This window comes from Drosophila montana, unplaced genomic scaffold (assembly GCF_035044405.1).
Source record: "Drosophila montana isolate Dmon_TW-CO22-7 unplaced genomic scaffold, ASM3504440v1 contig_3218_1, whole genome shotgun sequence".
NCBI lineage: Eukaryota > Metazoa > Arthropoda > Insecta > Diptera > Drosophilidae > Drosophila > Drosophila montana.
Window position 1 is genome coordinate 1650608 of NW_026998098.1, and position 20087 is coordinate 1670694.

Sequence of the window (20087 nt, forward strand, 5' to 3'; positions counted from 1 at the left end):
AGACGACAAATAGTCTGAGGGCTCCTCTCTCATTATTTTATTTATGCAGATGTCTCTGGGGACCTTGCATAATCATGACCAGCAGCGAGGCTCAATATTTGATTGGCGTTTAAACTGTTTTGATCGCGTATTGTCATCGTTATGTTTTCCAATTTTGCAATTAAAAAGCGTCAAACAAATTATTGACATATGCCTGCAAATCTGACAAGTTTGTAATGTAGCCCCCAGACTTGGCCATTTGTTGATTGATATTCACAATTAATGGAGGGCAATTACTCCGCAGCAGCTGGGGCCCAGCTGGAAGTGCAACTGGCAAACAGCACCAAATGCTCAGCCCTGCACTTCACTCGGTTGTCATATGTCAAGTGTCAACCTGTGATGAGTGGGCGCCAGGTTGAGCCCAGGTCAGACGAAATTTGGCAAATGTAAACGTTATTTGACAAAGTGACCAACGGTTGGTGCTAAGTAATTGCCGTACAAGATTGAACATCGACGGACGAGAGAAAGAATGGAGTTATCTTTGTGTTGTCTAAAATCAAGTTACCTGCTGACCTTTGGCTAAGACAATACTACAACCACAGCCTGAAAATCAAGCTCGAATTTTATAGATTTGTAGAAAGGAAGTATTATAGAATACGTTTATATATAACTATGAGAAAATATATTCGAGAGCATAAACTATGAATCCCGATATATCACATGAAATTACTTCAATAATTTATAATTGCCTCAAAAGCCGATATACCGTATACTCTGTCAGTTTGCATGTGACATGTCCCGCCAAGTTAACCAAAGATTCGATTTTTAAAAACTCTTTACGAATTTCTACTAAGTTCATTATCCTTTCGTATACTCAAGATTCTCAGCGACATATTCTAGGCTCCAGAAGAGTCCTCATTTATTGTGGACCACATTCTTTAGCATATAAGCCAAATATTTTTCTCCTCAACTCAACTCAATTTTATTTAATCGAATACCACTTAAGGACTTTTGTAATTTGTAGCTACCTCAAAAAAGAAAAAAAAGACCACTCAATCACTTATGGCAAAATTAATTAAATTAAAAGCAACGCTTCTAGTTAATCATTCAATGCCAGCTGTTTTTCATCTGCGCTCCTGCATATTTATAATTTGGAAATTAAACGATTTAGCAAAGTGCGTGGCCAACGGAGCTGCCAGTGATCCATTGAGCCAGGCAGCGAGGCAGCCGGCCAATCAATCAAATTCAGCAGCTCAACAACAGTTCCACCGCCAATCCCTAGTATCTATGCCCAAAGCCATCCCCTACTTTAGTTTAAGCTGCCCGCTTGATTACCGTTCAAAATTGATTGATTAAATGCCGTTGTCAACCGCGTCGCCGTCGCCTCTGAGTCGTCATCGAGGAGTTCCTACTACGGGAGTCCCACAGTGCCGTTCGTCTCGTCTTCCAGGGCTGTCAGCGCTTTTGTCAACCCTCAGCGACGACAACGACTGCGGGTAATCCCCAGGGCTTGCAGCGGATACTAGGATGCTGCGAGTGCTGTGAAAAAACACATGCTTGCATTTTAATTTAATTACTTACAGAATATCGAAAGGAGACACAAGACACATTCACTCCTACAACAGTTTAATTGATTAATAAAGATTGTCAACCGAACCATTTTCGGCTGAGGGGGTCATTTTCCGTTCACACGTCACATTGTAGGCGCTCCCCGTCCCCATACTGGCACAACTTGACAAGGGTTGCCACTTTTCGAGCACACAGATGGGAGTCAGATGTAGAAAAGAAATGTGACAAAATTATGGGCATGATAATGGTACTCGTGGAGCCTCATGAGGTGCCCCATTTGTATATGTCAGCTTGTTGCTCAAGCTGCGTTTTTTAAGCAGGGTCACTAAGTGAACAGAGTTGCCAGAGTGACTCAAAAAATAACAATGCCATTTAATAATAAATACAAAAAATAAATATACAAAACATTAAATGTATTTAAGGATGTTAATTGAAAACAGCGTTGCCAGACTGACAATAAAATATATTAAAGATATTATTCAGCTGGCAATGCTGCTTAGTGCACAGAAATAATATGAGCAAAAGCTCTGCTCTCTGCTCTAGTCTTCGCAGTCATATAATAGAGTTAATATATTAATTGAAAACTTCTTATAAATTACGCTAACCCGGTTACACACTACAGCGTTGCCACATCGATTGCAGACTACGAGAGAAGCAAGTAAAAAGTCACATATTCCCTCATCGTAAATCTCAACCAAATGTCAAGCGTTCGAGTTCTATGGCACAATTCAGTAAGTGGCTCTTCATAAATCTGGGAAACCTGCACAGGGCGTATAGATTGCCCAACCTGAACGAAGGTCTAACCATTATCAGGCACAACAGCCGCGTCGTGTTCCCGATAATTGCCTTCAAATTTGGTGTACAACTAAAATTACAAAATCAAGCATTTTTGTTCAAGAATAAACTCAATTTCGATGTACATAAAAATCAGATTAAACAACTCGATACAATGTAAAAAGCTAAAGCCGCTGCCAGATAACTGAATCGAGTGCAGAGAGTCCCACAAATTGAATCTAATCGTGCGGCTATCTACGTGTAATTACAATTAACTCGTGTGTGCGTGGGTGTGTGTGTGGCCGGAAAACTGAGCTACGGAGAAAGGAAGAGAGGGAAAAACTAACGAGCAAAAAGATAATGAAATATATATATAACGATTGTGTGGGTCCAAGATAAGCCCGCTAACGGCAGGTTCATGTGCGCCAGCAGGTGGGGAGTGGAAATCGTAACGGGGTAGATTGGGTAGCTCTTGTGGTAGCCCCCAACAGTTTTCATTTTGGTAATCAATCATTGTCAATGCCGCCTGCCGCTGCTGTCAATGCGGTTTGGTGTGGGTGGCGGGGTTTGGGCGTTCTGAGGGGGGAGATGAGCCGACAGCAACTTAAATTGCTTGCAAGTATGTAGAACTAAGGGAAGAAAGTGATTTTGCCCAGACTAAGAGATTCGCCCGATTATGGGGTAACAAAGGAAGTCGACGGCGGGCAAATGGGAAAACCCAGTGAAAATGGAAAATGAGGGCAATGCATGGCAACTAATAAAAATCAAAATGAAATCAAATTAAATAAGCAACAAAAAGTGTGCTAAAATAGAAAAATAAAAGCAGAAGAGTAGCGCATAGAATAATGACAAGAAACAACAATAAAGCAGAGCAATTACAGTAGCAAGAAGGGCGAACGATAAAGGAAGACGAAGCTAAATTAAAGCAGGACTCTGATAAATTTCTAAAGTAGACACAATGAAAATTACAACAACAACAACAAAGACGACGACAGCAGACGAGAAGCGACATAAAATGCGTACAGCCGAGAAAGAGGAAAAGTCAAAGGAAAGCCAAGGAAAAAAGCAGCGGAAGGAAATGCCATTATGACGTAAATGTGCTAAAATAAAACAACATGGCGGACAACGACAACAACAACAACAAGGACGACGACGGCGAACCGTGTCGAAAGCGAGCAGCTCCCCGTAGAGCTCAGAGAGCGTAGCCCTAGCGTAAATGTGTGTGTGTGTGTGTGTGAGTGAGCTGTGTGTGTGTGTTTGTGTGTGTGCGTTTGGGGCTAATGTCAAAGTCAATCTTGGGAAAAACGCGTAGCGCATAAACATACAACAAAATAAAGTACAAGGCAAAGGCAAAGGCAAGGGCGAAGCGACGACCAAAACCAACCCCCAAAAATCATTTTTGGGGACTCGAACCCAAAAGCGACAACACGATTTTTCTTTTGGCAGTAAGAAAAATTACCGAAATTAAAGCAAAAGAAAAACAATTTTCTTCAGTTCTTGTTTTCTTTTTTTTTTCTCGCCCATTTCCTTTACCTTCTCACATGTGCACAAGGGTTAAGAATCGACTTCAAGAGCAACAAGAAAAATTGTTTAAAATTGCAAACTGTAAAGTGGCAAAATGAGCACCAGATGAAAATGTTGAACACGTTTTCGTATTGTTTTTATTTCAACATTTTCTTTTTTTTTTTACTTTTTTTTTGTCTTTTTTGTTAGACGTTTGAGATTTGTCTAGGTGAAGATGAATGAATCCCCATGTTTTGGGCAAAACAGCCGAAGTTTGAGGCTCTTGCGGGGGAATTCATAGTGGGTCTTATATAATATAAATATATTATTACAATAAAAAGTAAAATGATAAAACAAATAAATATATAATAATACTTTATATAAACAGTCAGATTGTTCATGTGATTCATAACACAGACTAAAGAGTGTTAAAAAAATTGTCTAGGGGATAGATATGTTAGTTTACAGATCAGTATTAAAATCTGTTATATAGTTTACTAATTACTCCTTTAAATAACCAGCTATTTTTTACATCGTTCTTCTGTAATTTTTTTGCCAGTTTTCAGTCTGAACTCAGTTCAATTTTTACTATAAGCCCAATCTTAAACCAAAACAACTTGTTAAACAACGAGATTCAAAACAGAAAATAAACCATTTTTCAACGTACAAAGTTTATAAGGACTGTAGAGGGAACTCCAGCTCCAAGGCACAAATATTTTGAGCCCTAACCAATGCAATTATCTAACCATATTTGGTAGATGACAATTTTGGTTAGAGCTCAAATATAGCCAGCAATTTCTATATGAAAATATGTACAGCTCACAATATTCTCAGTAGAACGGGCAGTTATAAATTTGAAAATGTAATTGCAGATGTTAAAATTTTGAAAATGTAATTGCAGATATTCAAATTTTGAAAATATACGACAAGCGTTCAAACTTTGGCTTGGGTTAAAAGACGTGGGAAGATCAGATTTACGAAGCAAACCTCCTTGCAGGAAGTTGATTCGAATTATAAACAGAATCATCGACAGTTTGAATCATGTTTTCTAAATCTTTTCGCCAAGCTCACTTAAAATAGCAATCATTAACAGTAATTATCATAAATTCGCTCTTCAACAGTCAATTCGTGAATTCCTGAAGCGCAGCCAACTTAGTGTTGTACCGAAAAATGTAGATCTGGTAACGCCGAATATGTATATTAATCAACACTACACAGCTCTCAATACGTGATATAATAAAATAAGTTTAGCTGCCCTAGTTACTTAGTACTGCTGCCTGATTAGTATTTAGTTTGATTTTGTTTAAAAAATTGGTATTTAGGTAATTTTTTAAAACAAACACTTCAAAAATTCTGTAATACAAGCCCAAATAGGTATTATATAGAAAAGTCGAGCATGTATTATTTCAAATTGCAGCCAAGTGTTTTTTCAAAACTATTATGCAATTCATAACCAACTCGATAGAAGAGTTGCCATATAGTTGAATAACGATTATTGCGATAACTGCAAATACTGGAGCAATGCCTGCAACGTCTAGAATTTAACTCGCTGCGCGCTCTTCTTGTGCCGCCCGCAGGATTTTCCCGTTTTCCGTTGCCAGCGACGCGTCGCCGACGCTGCAGTCGACACTTTGGGGGTGGTTAGATAAAGTGTGGAAATTGTTGAAAACGTTGCGAGACTGCCAGCCTGCCTGCCTGCCCGCCAGCCCGACCCGCCCGGCTGCCTGCCTGCCCGGCTGCCTGCCTGCCAGGCAGAGCCTGCATCGTTATGTGCCCGGGTCGACGGACTTGGACTTTTGGGGGTGGTTGGAAGGTGCGCGACGCCGTCAATGGCGTCTCTTGCTCCATGTGCTGTGACCATGTCCTTGCCTGTCGCTGCTGGCAGGCATTTTCAAAATTTTCTTTCCTCTCTCTCTTCCTTCCTCTTCCTCGCTCTTTCTCTTTTCTCTTTTGCTTTTTTGGGGGAAAACTGAGCAAAAATAATAGCAGCAACAACAACAACAACAACAACAACAACTTGAAGAGTGGCAGCAACAATTTTGCCACTCATAAAAAAGGAAATTTGAACTTGGCCTGATGTATGTACTATGTCCGGGCCGCGACGGGGCCCAAAAACTGCCAATGTGGACGACCACTGCGGCAAGTGCCCAACTGGCGAAATGAAAATGCCAGACGGTAGCTCTGTTGGCCACCGGGTGGTGCGGTGCCCAGGCATATAGCCACTGCACTAACAACAACAACAACAACAACAACAAGAACAGGAAGAGCAACGATTTTCACTCGAGAGTCGGTGAAAGTTGCCCTTGAATGGTGTTTTGGATTATTTTTACCCAATCCCCCGAACCGTAGCGACCCCGTCTCTTTCAGCTCTGTTTTCTCTCTTTCTGCTATCCAATTGAGTTTCGGGTTTAGTGTTTGCAACCAAATTCAAGTCGATAAACAAGAACGAACGTTGCACAAACAAACTGGCATCGAAAAATTACTACAAATTTAAGTTAGAATGTGATATTAGACTAGGGAATATTTAATAGATAGTGTGATCTTTATGTAGACTATTTTATAATTGGACAGATCTTGATGTCAATGTAAAATATAATTCAGAAAATTGTTGTTTTAAATGTAAAATATAAAAAATAATCTTTAATAAAACTTATATTATTTTGTGAAATTCAAAGAATTTTCAACGAGAAAATAAGGATATCTACGCATTCCCAAGACTTAGTATGTGAGAATATCTCAAAAAACTGAATATTTGGACATACAAGTACCTACTTTTCGACCGTTATAATATCGGGGGCCGATGTTGATAAGAGTTTTAATATATATATATAACATTATAAATGCCAAGTTTGGTCACGATATCGTGAAAATAGTTGTTCATACAAGTACTTAATATTCGACCGATTCTTCCTATAGCAGCTACATGATATACTAGTTTGATGTTGATAATAACTGACAAGTTTAGTCTAGAAAGACGAGCCTATGCCAAGTTTCAAAACGATATCCTTAATGCTGAGAGACTAGTTCGCATAGAAACAGACAGACGAACGGACGATCAGACAGATATGGATATATCAACTCGGTTGTTGATGCTGATCTAGAATATATATATTATGCGGTCGAAAACGTCTCCTTCTATCCCTCTGCAAGAATATACTAACATGTTGCCAATAGAAAAAAATTTTAAAAAAATGCATGTCAAATGAAAGTTTACCAAAGAAAAACATTTTAATGTTTATATACTTGTACTATCTAATATAACTAAACAATCTTAAATATCTCCAAAGTGTGATCAGATATTTGGAATCGAAAGTAAACAATTGATTAAAAATACTACTGACTATGCAAATTAGTTAACTATATGAAAATTCTTTCTATAAATTGATATATTAATATGCATGAGAATTCAAATAACTTACCAGTTTAATGTTTAAATAGTTGTCGGCTTTTTGAATTTTGCCTCAAGAAATCCGCATATATACATATATATATTTATATGTTCATTAGGTTTGTAAAATTGTTATTGCACTTTTGTTTGGTTAATAAATTTACGTGTAGGTCGTATACTTTTTGCATTAGCACGGCACGGAACGGAACGGTTGCATTTGCTTGTTATAATTATTAACTACGAGTTAAACATCGAGTTGTTTGATAAGATTTAGATTTTATGGTTTCTGCGGGTTCTATCTTAATCCATTGTTACTTTGTGGGAACCCTGTAAAAATATTGATTAGTAATTGGCGGAGCTATTAAATCGAAATAGGGAGACAGAGAGAGAGAGAGAGGGACAACAAAACAAAAGCCGGCTAAAAAGAGGGTCTACGATAAATGAGATACGCACGTGGCATACACACACACACACACATTGACAAATAAACGGCGACCAAGAACAAACAATAAACAGAGAACTCAGAATGGAAGCCAGGTGCGAGCTTGGTGGCCAAAGGGAGCCAAACAGCAAACAGCAACTGGCAACTGGCCGCCCGGCAGGCTAAACAACTAAATCAAATCGCAGCCAAGTGGCGGGCCCAGCACCAGCTGGCCTGGCTGTGCCCCCATCCTCGCTCCACCCCCCCCCCCCCCTCGGTCTTTACGGTGAACAATTTCAGGCGCTGCTTGGTTGGCTGCCTCTCAATGGGCTCTGGGGCAAATATTTTAAATGCGCAGATTTTTGGCATGTTTTAGTGGCAGTTCACGTTTTGAATTGTTGCCATCGCGTCAGTCCGGGAACCGGGACCCGGGAGCCGGCAGCTGAGAGCTGGGAGCTGGCCACTGGGTAGGCACAGGGCGCAGCGCAACTCGTTTCACTGACAATTTAATACAAAAAATGCCAAATATTTCAAAGGCGCACAACAAATGCCAGCGAAATGTAGCAGCAACAAAAATGCAAAAAAGATATCAAATAAAATAAAATAAAATATACTTTGTCATGCTCTTTCCAAAGTGTTTGTCAAAAAGGAAGCAAAATAAATAAACGGAAAAAAACACATGATAAAACTAGCTGCAAACAAACTGTGTGAGATATGCTACAGATGTAAACATTTCTGAGGCCAACAAAATTGGTATAACATTGGTAATATGAAAATACAATAAAAATGTATGTATAATAAAGGGGATAACAATTTATAAAGTGTTAAATACAAGAAATCAACCAACAATAAGATTCAAAGGCAATCAACTCAAAAATGGATAAGAGCTTTGTAGGAAATTCACGAAGAAATGTGTTGAATATTTGGGTATTTTAAAGATAAGTTGAAAGGTATTTTGAAATCTTAAGAGAAAGAAACGTATCTCAAACAAATTGAGAAGTTAAATGCGTCACTTTGAAATCTTTAAAGAAAAAGAAGCGTGTCTTAAAGAAATTATGAGGTTAAATATGTCATACAATATTATGGGATTGTCTAACAAAAACTAAACTAATTGTCTAACAAAAACTTAAAAACGTTGAAACAAAATATATTCTTAAATATTATATAAAACTCAATTTTATTAAGCAAAAGCCGTATGCTTTTAGCTGACTAGATGCAAGGACAAAAATAAATTAAGTTCTTCCTTATTCTAAACGCAATGAGTGAGTGCCCCCTGGTGTAGCACACATATGCATGCATAGAAAATGTCGATGTGTTTAAAATGTTTGCAGTTTAAAGTCTCAACCCCGTTAGAGAAGGAAGGATTCGGTCCGTGCGTGTTGCTGTTTTTGCCTTGCCAGACTAACTCAATTAAAGCAGCAGACAGAAGTTGAGTGCACCGAGTGTTTGGTCTGCTGACGGGTTGCCAGCATGCCAGAGAGAGAGCGAGCGAGACCGCACAGTAATGCTAGGTGGCAGCCCTTTGGGCTAACCAGCTCAGTCTGGCGACTCTTAGTTCATAGAAAAATATGTACACTTTACATATATATGTATATTTGAAATTAAAATATTTGCCGGCAACTTTAAAATTCGTTTTGTGTGCTGTTAAAGCGAGCGCCAAATGGCAGCGTATATAAAAGCTAAACAAAGCGTGTCTACAAAAAGTATCTAGATACTTTTTGCAGTCGTGCTAGCAGCTACAACAACAAGGCATGTCTGGCATGCCTCTTGTGGTTGTTGTTGTTGCCGTTGTTGTCGTAAACTCGTCTCGTAAATTCACCAAAACGACAAAAAAAAACAGTACAACTACAACAACAACTCTATTCGCAGCCTGAGCTGGCGGCAGAGACGTTGACGTTGGCGTTCGCTCTCTTAGCTTTGTTTGTGTTTGGTGTTGTCGTTGCGAGTTTTGTGCAACTGTTTTTTTGTTGTTGCGCTTTGTGCTTTTTTTTCGCATTTTCTTTCAATGATTTTTCCTTCACTTTCATCAAACAGCTGCGCTCAGAAGCGAACAAACTTTTTGCAGGCACACACGCACAAACACATACATACGCATGCACACATGCACACACACAATCACCTCATGTTAGCAAGCTTTTGTCGTTTACCGTTGTTTTGTTTTGTATTGATTTCTTTTTGCGTTACGCGTTCGCCGCCGTTCGGATTGCGAATGCCGCCAAAATTGCAATCAAATGCAGTTTTTATCAGTTTGACTCTCACTCTCTCTCCCCTTCTCACTGTCTCTTACTCTCGCCGCACTTGCTTCGAGGAAACTGTTAACTCCCACACGCGACACTGCCGTCGACTGCGCTGCTGCTGTCTGCTGCCCGCTGTCTGTTAATTAAACGCGCGACTTTTTGTTATTGTTATTAACACGATGTACGCTTTGTTATCAGCATTCGCCGCCGCCGCTGCTGCTGCTTTCGCGTTTCGCATTCGCGCATTCTTTAACTAACACACTGCAGCCCCCGCCGACCTGCTGCTGTCAAACGCGCTGCTCTGCTCTGTTGTTAGCGCTTGCTGCTGTTTGCCGCTAATCGCTTTGGGTTTTGCCGCGTTGCGTAGTTTTTCCGGTGATTTCCACTTGCTAACTGACATTTCTAGCGACTTTTCCAACCGGACCGTCGTCTTCGTTTGTTGTGCACACCGAGAGCGTCAGCAAAAGCGCGACAAAAAGAGAGCGACAGTGAGAGTCAACAGCTGTCTACTGCGCCGGTCACAATTGACACGATTGCGAATTGCCGCTGCCAGTGCTGCCAACTTGTTGAACTTTTTGAGCGTTAAGTTTGAATTTGCAAAAGCATTTGCGCAAATACAAAAGAAATGTGAGAAAGAAAACTCAATTTAAATCAAGTAAAAAGTTATTAATTTTATACTTTAACTTAATTTAGAGCACGGGTCGAGACTTAAGCTACTCTTTGAGCATTTTTTCAGGAATTGGGAACATTGGACATGGAACAAGCAGTGCGCATGTCCTTTATCTATGCTCTTGCCCGTTCTCAGCATAAGCTGCACAGACCAAGTACACAAAAACAAAGCGCCGCCAGCCCCTTAGGGCTAAGGGGTGGGCTAAATAGCAGCTATGTAAGCATGTTGTAAATGGCAGTGCCCAAGACCTGCCGGCCGGCTCACTTGTGGTCAGCCAGTTGGCTACCTAAGGGGTCGATTGTTTTTGTTGTCCACAATTGCCACTGACATTCGTGAGGATGTCGAACAGGACAGTAGACCCATAACCGAAAATGATGGAGGGCTATAGCAAAGGCAATACATTTCCTTGGTTATACTTAAACCTGTTTTGGCTATCATTGCAAGATTCTCCTGTTGGCCTGGCCTTTATATCATATAGACATATGATATATCATATATGTATATATATATTCATATATATATATCACACTTTTAAGTTCCCCTCGTTAGCTTTTCTTGTCTGTTCCCGTCTTTTCAGTTCGAATATTTAAATTGAATATAATCTATATGTCTATATAGACAGATCCTTCAATTTACTCTCCTTTCCTTTTGGTATTTCTGCAGTTGTAGCTTCTCTCGTGAGCTTATCCTGCTGGCCTGTCTCTCCAGTCAGTATATCTTAAATAAAATTATATTTCTTTATAAAAAATATCCTTCACTTCGCTCTTTAGTCATATTTTGGTATTGTTTACCCCTTCTCCCGCTTCCCCTATCTTTTTCGGCTAATGGCTCCATAAATCGTCGTTGGCCAAATATTTTTCCAACAATTAATTTCATTCATGCATTTGTCGAAATTTTGGAACACCTGGAGCGCACCACAATTTGTTTGCATTGCAATTAGAATTGTTTTCGTTTTTTCTCTGTTGGAAAATATGTGAAACTATGCACGGCCAAAAGCGAAAAGTGCCGAGCTTGTACCGAACCGATATCGCCTTGGATGCTTAAGGAATTCCAGTTTACCACACGCTATTTTATGGCCAAAAACTTGTTTGTTTACCGACCAATTGCGACTATGCGCCAAAAATGATGGCGTGCGTGTTGGGCAATTAGTTAAAATGCCAGCGAGAAACTGCAGCAGGGGGCGGGTGGCGGAGAGGGTGGGGCTAACAGGGGTATGGGCTCTGCCTGGGATATGAAACTCAATGGGGGCGGCACTCAATTTGCCATTTTTATGAGGCGCTTGAAGTCAAATTAAAAGCAGTCCGAGTTAATTTTTTGTTGCTCTTGTTGTTTTTGGCGTAAACTAAACACAATCAAGTGTCGGAGTGAATTGAGTTATCCGCACGAATTCGTGGATAGCCGAGGCGGGGAATTGGGGCAGAAACAGCAGTGTTCGCCCCCATGAAGTGCACTCAATCAGTCGTCTGATCCGGCACTGAGTCGACTGTTTATTTAGCATTTTTACACACGCCACAAATCTGTCCACAAAGCGCAGATGCCCCTAAGACACCCTACCCTACCCGCCCTCTTGCCACTTTCCAGCAGCTCATTTGTTTTTATGTTGATGAACTGAAGGCCTCTTAAGTGAATATTTGTTAATCGAAATGATTTGTGCAAATGCTATTTGACATTTGTCTGTGGTGGGTGGGGAGGGGAGGGTAGGGGATTTCTGCGGGTCTCTTGACTTTGATTTGGCTGCCTCTGGTGATGATGATGATTTGTCGCTTGGCAAGGAAACGCTTCATTGTCGCCACATCCAGTCGAAATGAATACTGATGTGCTGCCCCAGCCCATGGCCCAATTCAATTGGACAGCTGTCAGCTGGCAAGTGAGCCATCAGCGGCGCTTTAATTAAAGCCTTGCCTCAACAAAATGTTGTGTTATTTAATTAAAATTACAAAAATTATAAACAATAAACAATAAGTGCTGTGGCTGCGGCCTGTCAGCTGAATGCAGTGTTTACATTTCAGCCAGAGCAGCGAATGCTGCGGAAATGTGACTATTATGACAATTGCATGGCTTTTATTTTAACGAAGACTATAAACTGGGTGCATTAAGTTGGTCAGCGAGTTTGTTACATTTATTTGATATTGATCATCCCAGATAACGAAAAGAAAAGATACAAAGTTTGTGAAGCCGAAGGATTCAAAAGACACACAAAGAGCACAAAGGAATGTCCCGAAAGCCCAACCCCAATCAGACAGCGCATGAACGTTCTAATTAGATGTAACATGTTCCAATAAGAAACATGCATAGTCGTAGTTTATATATTAAGACTTCTAATAATACCCATTTAACATACTTGCTCATATAAAACAATTGCATACAAAGTATTATTTCTCGTTCACTTCTAAACTTAAACTCTTATATTTTCTGATCAATTATTATAGGGTATTCCAGTTCAGTTCTTAACTCAAAGCCTCATAGTTCCTGTATATATTTGATAGGGCATTCCAGTACCAGATATAATCCCACTTTCAATTCTATCTTTTACTTTCCTCTGTTTAACCCTAACATCAAATATATTTGCTTTATTTTACAGAGCATGCCGCTTTCGGCTTGACTGGGTCTGTAAAAAATTTATTCTGCATTTTTTTTGGTCAGTCGCGACTTTTAACAATTTCCACTGATTAATTAATAACAATAAAAAATGGCACGCATAAAAACGTTAATGATTAAACACAGCGGCGACCAGGGCAACACACACACACACACATACACACACACACGTAAACAATTGTTGTTGCATTTGATTTATAGTGGGAAATGCGAATGAAAGAGCGTAGCATACTTTTGGGCTGGACAGAGAAAAAAAGAGAACTGCACTCGGGCAATAAATCAGCGAATGGCCAAATATGGGCGGCTCAGTGGATGTGGGCGCGGCCAGGCTTGCATTGATGTTGCAGCTGTTGTTGCTGCTGCTGCTTTTGTTGTTGTTGTTGTTGCTGTTGCCATGGACGCAGCTTTTAAACAATTTGATTTTATTGCATGGCAAAATTCAATGAAGCGGCCAACGACAAAATGACAAAACGACGAAGCGGCAATGGCAATGGCTGACAGCAGGCGCTCAAATTTGCATACAGGAACATACGCCACACACACACACACTAACACACATAGAGAGACACACACACACACACAGAGACAGCATGTTAATGCAAATAAATTGCCTGCTGACTTTATTTAAATTTCCCATAAGACACACATGGTTAGGTGCGGGTAGAAGTATCGGGCCGCTGCTCGGGCAGAAAACTTCTCCAGCTTCTCTAAACAGGCGACGAGGCGGCAAAGTGTTGGGAGACCGGGGACCAGATCAAGAGGCGCACAGAGCTGAAGCTGGAGCTGGAGCTGAAGCTGGAGCCGCAAGGAGCTGGAACATGTGTTGCCTGTGGGCAACGCTGGCGGTTGCTTTTTGTAATTTTAATTTTGATTTTAATTTGTGTTGAAATATTTACATAATCACTGACTGACAACAGGCTGCAGCAGCGGCAGGACTCAAGCCTCAGTTCGTTTCAGGAGTCGCTGCTAAGCAGCTGCCGCCTCGCCAAAATTTATTAAACTTTAATGAAAATGTATAAGGCACGCCTGCATAAATGATTTAATAAGCACACACGCATCGCATATGTGTGTGCGTGCGTGTGTATTGTTGTTGTTGTTGTTGCGCATCTCATTAATGAGACATTAGCATTAGACATTTGAATTCAACCAAACAGCCAACGGCAAAGCCGCTGTCAACACGGGAATCTGCGAAACATTTATTGCGCAAAATCACAATGAGAAACTTTCGAATAACAGGTGAAAAGAGGTTTAACAATAATAATAATAATAACAATAACAATAATAATAATAATAATAATAATAATAATAATATTAATATTAATAATAAAAATAATAATAATAATAATAATAAAAATAATAATAATAATAATAATAATAATAATAAGAAGAAGAGTAATAATAATAATAATAATAATAAAATAATAATAATAATAATAATAATAAAAAAATAATAATAATAATAATAATAATAATAATAATAATAATAATAACAATAACAAGAATAATACTAATGTAATGACACTAATGACTGAAATAATAATAATAAAACTGATAATAATAATACTAATAATAATGACAATAATAATAAGAAGAATACTAATAATAATGACAATAATGGTAGTAATAATAATAATAATAATAATAATAATAATAATAATAATAATAATAATAATAATAATAATAATAATAATAATAATAATTATAATCTAGATTTCCAAAAATATCTGAATATCTGAGATTTAGAAAATTGCGTAACGTTTCGAAATAGAGCACACATTTTTTTTTTACACATTTCCAAGAATAATATACAAACAACCTTTAGAGATATTTATTTTCTTTCAAATTTATTTTCTCAATAAATCGAACTTTATGCCAAACCAAAAACATATTTATTTCGAAAATTGTTTGCTTTAAGGTTCAAAAGTTTTGAGCACCTCATTTTTGAGACCTCACAGCATCAAGGCTTAAATAATTTTGGCTTCAAAATCGGCATTTATCTTACCATATTTGGTAAATGCCAATTTTGGTAGAAATCAAATGTAGCCCGCATTTCGTATTTGAAAATATATACGGGAAAATATTTTCAGAACAACGGGCAATTGTAAATAGGAAATTCAATTGTTTAATTAAAATTTTGAAAATATTTTACTAGTCAGGTTTAAGCCTGGTTTAAAAGATGTGGCAAAAACAACCTCACGAACCAAATATGAAAACGAGTTCAATCGAACCATAATACAGACCTGAATAAATGCATATATGTTTATATTTTAATGCTAACAAACTTAATTGAATTTAAATATAAATAATAAAAATATTAATTATAAAAAAATATTGAAAAAAATCAGCTAAGCTAAAAGAAAAAACTATAGAACTTAAGCTGCTCAAATAAAAAGAGGTACAAGTTATATTATAAAAGTCGCAATATTTCCATTTATTTTAACTAAAAAACTTCAAAAGGTTTTGTGTTTTTAAAGGCGCACAAGGAAATCATATTTTCATATGTTTGACGAATGGGAGTTGCATTAAAAATAAATCCTTCAAAGGCATTTTCAAGGCTCTGCAAAAATTCAAAATTAGAAGTGCTCTAGTAATTCATAAAAGGGTGAGTCCTTCAGTTTTTTAATCGTAAAAAAAGGAACTGTAGTTGGCATTGCTCGGTTCAACTTTGACCATTTTAATTGCGCTTAGTTAGCGACAAATGCAACACAAACAACCGCAGCGAGCGGCACTTGCAGCAACATGCAACAAAAATATCAAAAAAGGGAAAATTGCAAAAAAAAAAACCAAATATTTTTAATTAGAGCCCGCAAAGACAAGCTATACGTATATGCATATATGTATGTGATATCAGGCCTTGCAATTAACTTTGGCAGTGCATCAGAGGCAGAGTGGGTATGGGACTATCTTGAGGGGAGGCGGGGCTGGGCTGAGCAGAAGTTGGGCGCCAACGCTTTCACTTGGCGAAAGATCAAAGGGATGCAGCTAGCGAGCATATGCAAACAATGGCCGCTTCATAGAGAGCTCCAAACTGCAAGCTGGAAGCTACTTCAGCTGCATAAAAAACAAGCGAGCGCTTAAAATGCAACTGCAACAACATCAACAACAACAGCAACAACAACAATAACAAATGGCAGCAAGCGCTCAACAAACGCGGCTCAACTTTAGATGAAGGCATAAACTGCTAGAGAGGGGCTTAAAGAGCAGAGAGAGAGAGAGAGAGAGAGAGGGACATAAGTGAATGAAAAATTTTCATGAATGGAATCCAACTGGCAGATAAAAGCCCCAGTGGAAACCCATAAATACAGGTAGTCGCATTTTGAATGGCTGGGTAAACGATGCCAAGTTGAACGTGCGGCAAGGGGTTGGGAGGATGGGGTGGGGGGGTGTTGCATCGTTGCGGAGCCTAAGTGAATTGCCGTTTGGCACAGGACCACAGACAACATGACAATGCCAAACACAACTCGAATCCTCGACTCGACTCGGCTCGAATCCTCGACTCGACTGCTCGACTTCTAGTGGAGCCCGATGCCTGGGACTCTATTGCATTGTTTAGTTGCAAAAGTCCCTGGCAAAAAGCCTTTGATTTATGGCATGTGCGTTTTAATTTTGATTGTATTTGCCATGCGAGGCAGCTCTCTCTCTCTGTGTGTGTGTGTGTGCCGCAGGTACAGTTGCAGCATTAATTGGTCAGCAATCAACGAAAAAGTTGTTGCATACTTTTGCGATGAGTCTGCGAAAGAAGGAGACAGAGAAAATGCTGCAGGCGGCAAATTTGAGATGGGGAGAGCGCGTGGAAGACAGAGAGAGTTGAGAGAATTCTGATACGTACATATTTTATCTGTTTTTTAATTTATTTAAATTTTATTATAAAAAAGAGTCCTGTCAACTATAACGGCTAGCTTAAGCTAGGGGAAGGTTTGATAGTTTCAGCTATTTAGACCAAGGTGCAGAGAAATTAAATTAATTATATGTATTATTTCTAAGTAATTTTTGCGATTTTAAAATTGACAATGATTTTAGATAGATCCTGCGGAGCTCTATTTTGATTAAAAGAATAATCTGAATATAAGAATGAATTAATATGAATACAACCTGAAATATTTCTTTTATCTAAAGAATCTTCCAAAAAATCGTTTGATAATAAAACCTAAAACCAACTCAACTTTCCTCTTAATTCAAGTCTAGTTAGTCAGTCTGCCCAGAACATTTTATTGTAAAGCTCAACTCTGCAGTTAATTCTCTTTTCTCAAGTCAGATCTAGTTAGGAAATCCTGTGGATCTCTAATCCGAATGGAAATATCTCTTTAAATAATCTTTCAAAAAAACTTTAAAGCCTAATAATAACCGTTATTTCCTCTTTAGGTATATCTAGTTATCAAATGTTGCAGTCCGCTCAGAACATTTTATTAAAAAACTCAACTCTTTTCTCTCAAGTCAGAACTAGTTGTGGAATTTTAGTCGACATCTCCCGACTGCACAATACTCTGTTGCCAGAACAGTTGCAAAGGCTATGTAGGCATATGTTTAACAGGAATAATTCCCTCGCTTCAACAGTTTCGTACAACCAAGCATAATTAACGAATATACTCTTCTTAGCTTTAGAAGCAGAGAATACAAAGGCGACAAGTCGCAACCGTAAACAACATTTTCCACAAATCTCATGTTAATTTTTGTGGAAAATGCAACACAAGAGCTGCTGCAAGTGCAACACAACATGACGGCCGGAGGGGCTGGTGCCTTGCATAGATATGCACGCGAGGCTATCAGCTAAGGGCGCAAGCACACACACACACACACGCTCACACACACACACACGCTCACACACACACACACGCTCTCCCATGCAAGCGCCACAAATTGCGGCAAAGTGCATTTTTCACAAGACAAAACGAGAGCCGAGCGCAGTGGCAAAAGCAACGAGAGATGCAATCTCAAGTGGTTATCTCTTCTGCATATAGAAGAGAGTGTGCGAGGGGGGGGGGTGAAGGAGGGTGGGAGAGGGTTAGGGAGCAGATGCACTCCTCAGCGTCCTGACAAAGTCAACATCAAAGTTCACGCCGACAAAGCGTTGCGAGTAAATGTTTAATGAGCGAAGTGTGTGGGGCGCTGGAGGGACGAGCGGGAATGGGTGGAGGGAGGGGGGGGGGGGGGTAGTCATCATGTAGTTTAGGGAAAGCGGCAAGGGAGCACAGCAGCTGGAGCAGCTGGATCAGAGCGCAGAACGACGACTCCTTCAAGCCGGGTCGCATGCCAATTAAAACAAAAGCCAAAAAACAAATGCACTTGAAGTGCGGTAGCTGGGATGGAAATGGAAGCCTGGTAGCTGGACGAGCTGCTGGCGCAGCTCCAGCACGTTTCGCAGTGTCAAAGGCGGGCCTACCACGTGAAGTGTTTGGCAACATTGTTTGACTGCCTACAGCCTACTGCCTACTCCCAGCCATGTGCGCGCTCCAAGCAACAGTTCGTCTTTGAAGTCAAAAGGATTGGGGTTGGGCTACTGTAAATTAGCCACTCCTGAGGCGCAGGGAGCTGAGCGAAAGTGCAGCCGGAGCAAAGGAAGCAGCTGCTACAAAGTCAAAAAGGCGACAGCTCTGGGCCACAATATGTTGCAGCTAATCAAATGTAGGAAGCTGCAATGAGAGAGGGGCAAGAACTCAAGCTCTTCTAATAGGATAAGCCGATTGGCTAATGAAAATGGAAAAACATATTAGAGATTTTTTAGACATATTAAGGCCATCTAGCTTCTATAAAAACCAAGGATTTATTTTCCAGAAAATGTCTTTGTTTTTCGATCTTAACAAAGCCAATCCTGAGTATGGAAGCTATACGATATAGTGGGCTGATACTGAGAAGACTTTGCATGTATGTAAGGAGCTAAGCGGAACGAGATAATGTCATATTTGGTTAAGATACATGAAACGATCTTTTGATCTAAAAGTCTGTGCCTTAGTCGTTGATCCACAGATTTAAATAATGATTGGCGCGTATTACATGAATCTATATGTATAGTCCATTTATTGTTTTTATACCTTTCTTCTTTGTCGAAACTCTTCTGAATTTCTAAAGCCAAAGTTATGTTAAAACTGTTTAAAAAAAAACACATTCTTGTAATTTTAATAACTCTTCGACTTCAAGTTAAGGCGCACAAATTGTATAGTTATTTGTGCGTATTGCGATCATCAAAAATACATTTATAAAATCCCCTTGAAACATTATTTTATAAAACCGCTCAGCCGTAAAAATGTATAAATAAGAAATGAACAAATTGACCAAACACAAACAAGTACGAAAGTTCGAGTCGGAAGTGCCCGACTGGCAAATACTCTAACCCTTCTTCTTCCACCAAAACCAAGCTAAAGCTTTAGCAAAGACATATACTTGATCTGTAATTACTATTCTAGAAGCTACATCTCAAATTTGGTGACAGCAGCTCATCAAACTTAAGAGATAAGCTCAAAAAAACGGAGTTTGATATATCGATTCTTATTGATTGCTTGGAAACGAGGCAAGTTATCGATTATCGGTCCTGGGAGGACCTACATTTCAAATTTCAAGTCTTAAGCTCTTATAGGTTCTGAGATAGACGGGTTTATACATACGGACAGACGGACGGGCAGACAGGCAGATAGACAGACAGACGTATAGAAAGACAGACGGACAGACATGGACACGGACATGGCTAGATCAACTCGGCTATCGATGAATATCTTAACATATATACTTCATGGGGAGATGCTTCCTTCTGCCTGTAACAACACTTGAACAAGACCATTTTAACCTTTGTACCCATTTTACCCAATGAGTACGGGGTAGAATTCCAGTGCTCAACAACTTTGTCATGAATTTTGTTTGGAAACCAAGCAACATGGCAATCGTTGCCCCAAATGCTTTCTAGCTTTCATCTGAAATATAACTTTTCCATACATCTCACATAAGGCAGTTGCTACA

At 39.3% G+C, this 20087-nt stretch overlaps 1 protein-coding gene across 1 annotated transcript in view; it reads right to left on the reverse strand.

Annotated features, from left to right (window-relative positions):
* The window catches only part of fz2 (frizzled 2), a 104485-nt gene extending 94150 nt beyond the window's left edge, over positions 1-10335 (reverse strand). The window contains exons 1-2 of the mRNA XM_064689676.1: positions 9782-10335; positions 7245-7540 (exon numbers count right to left, since the gene is read on the reverse strand). The gene's annotated coding sequence lies outside the window, so the exon portion shown is untranslated. The remainder of the gene's footprint in view (positions 1-7244; positions 7541-9781) is intronic.
* Positions 10336-20087: the final 9752 nt, after the last annotated feature.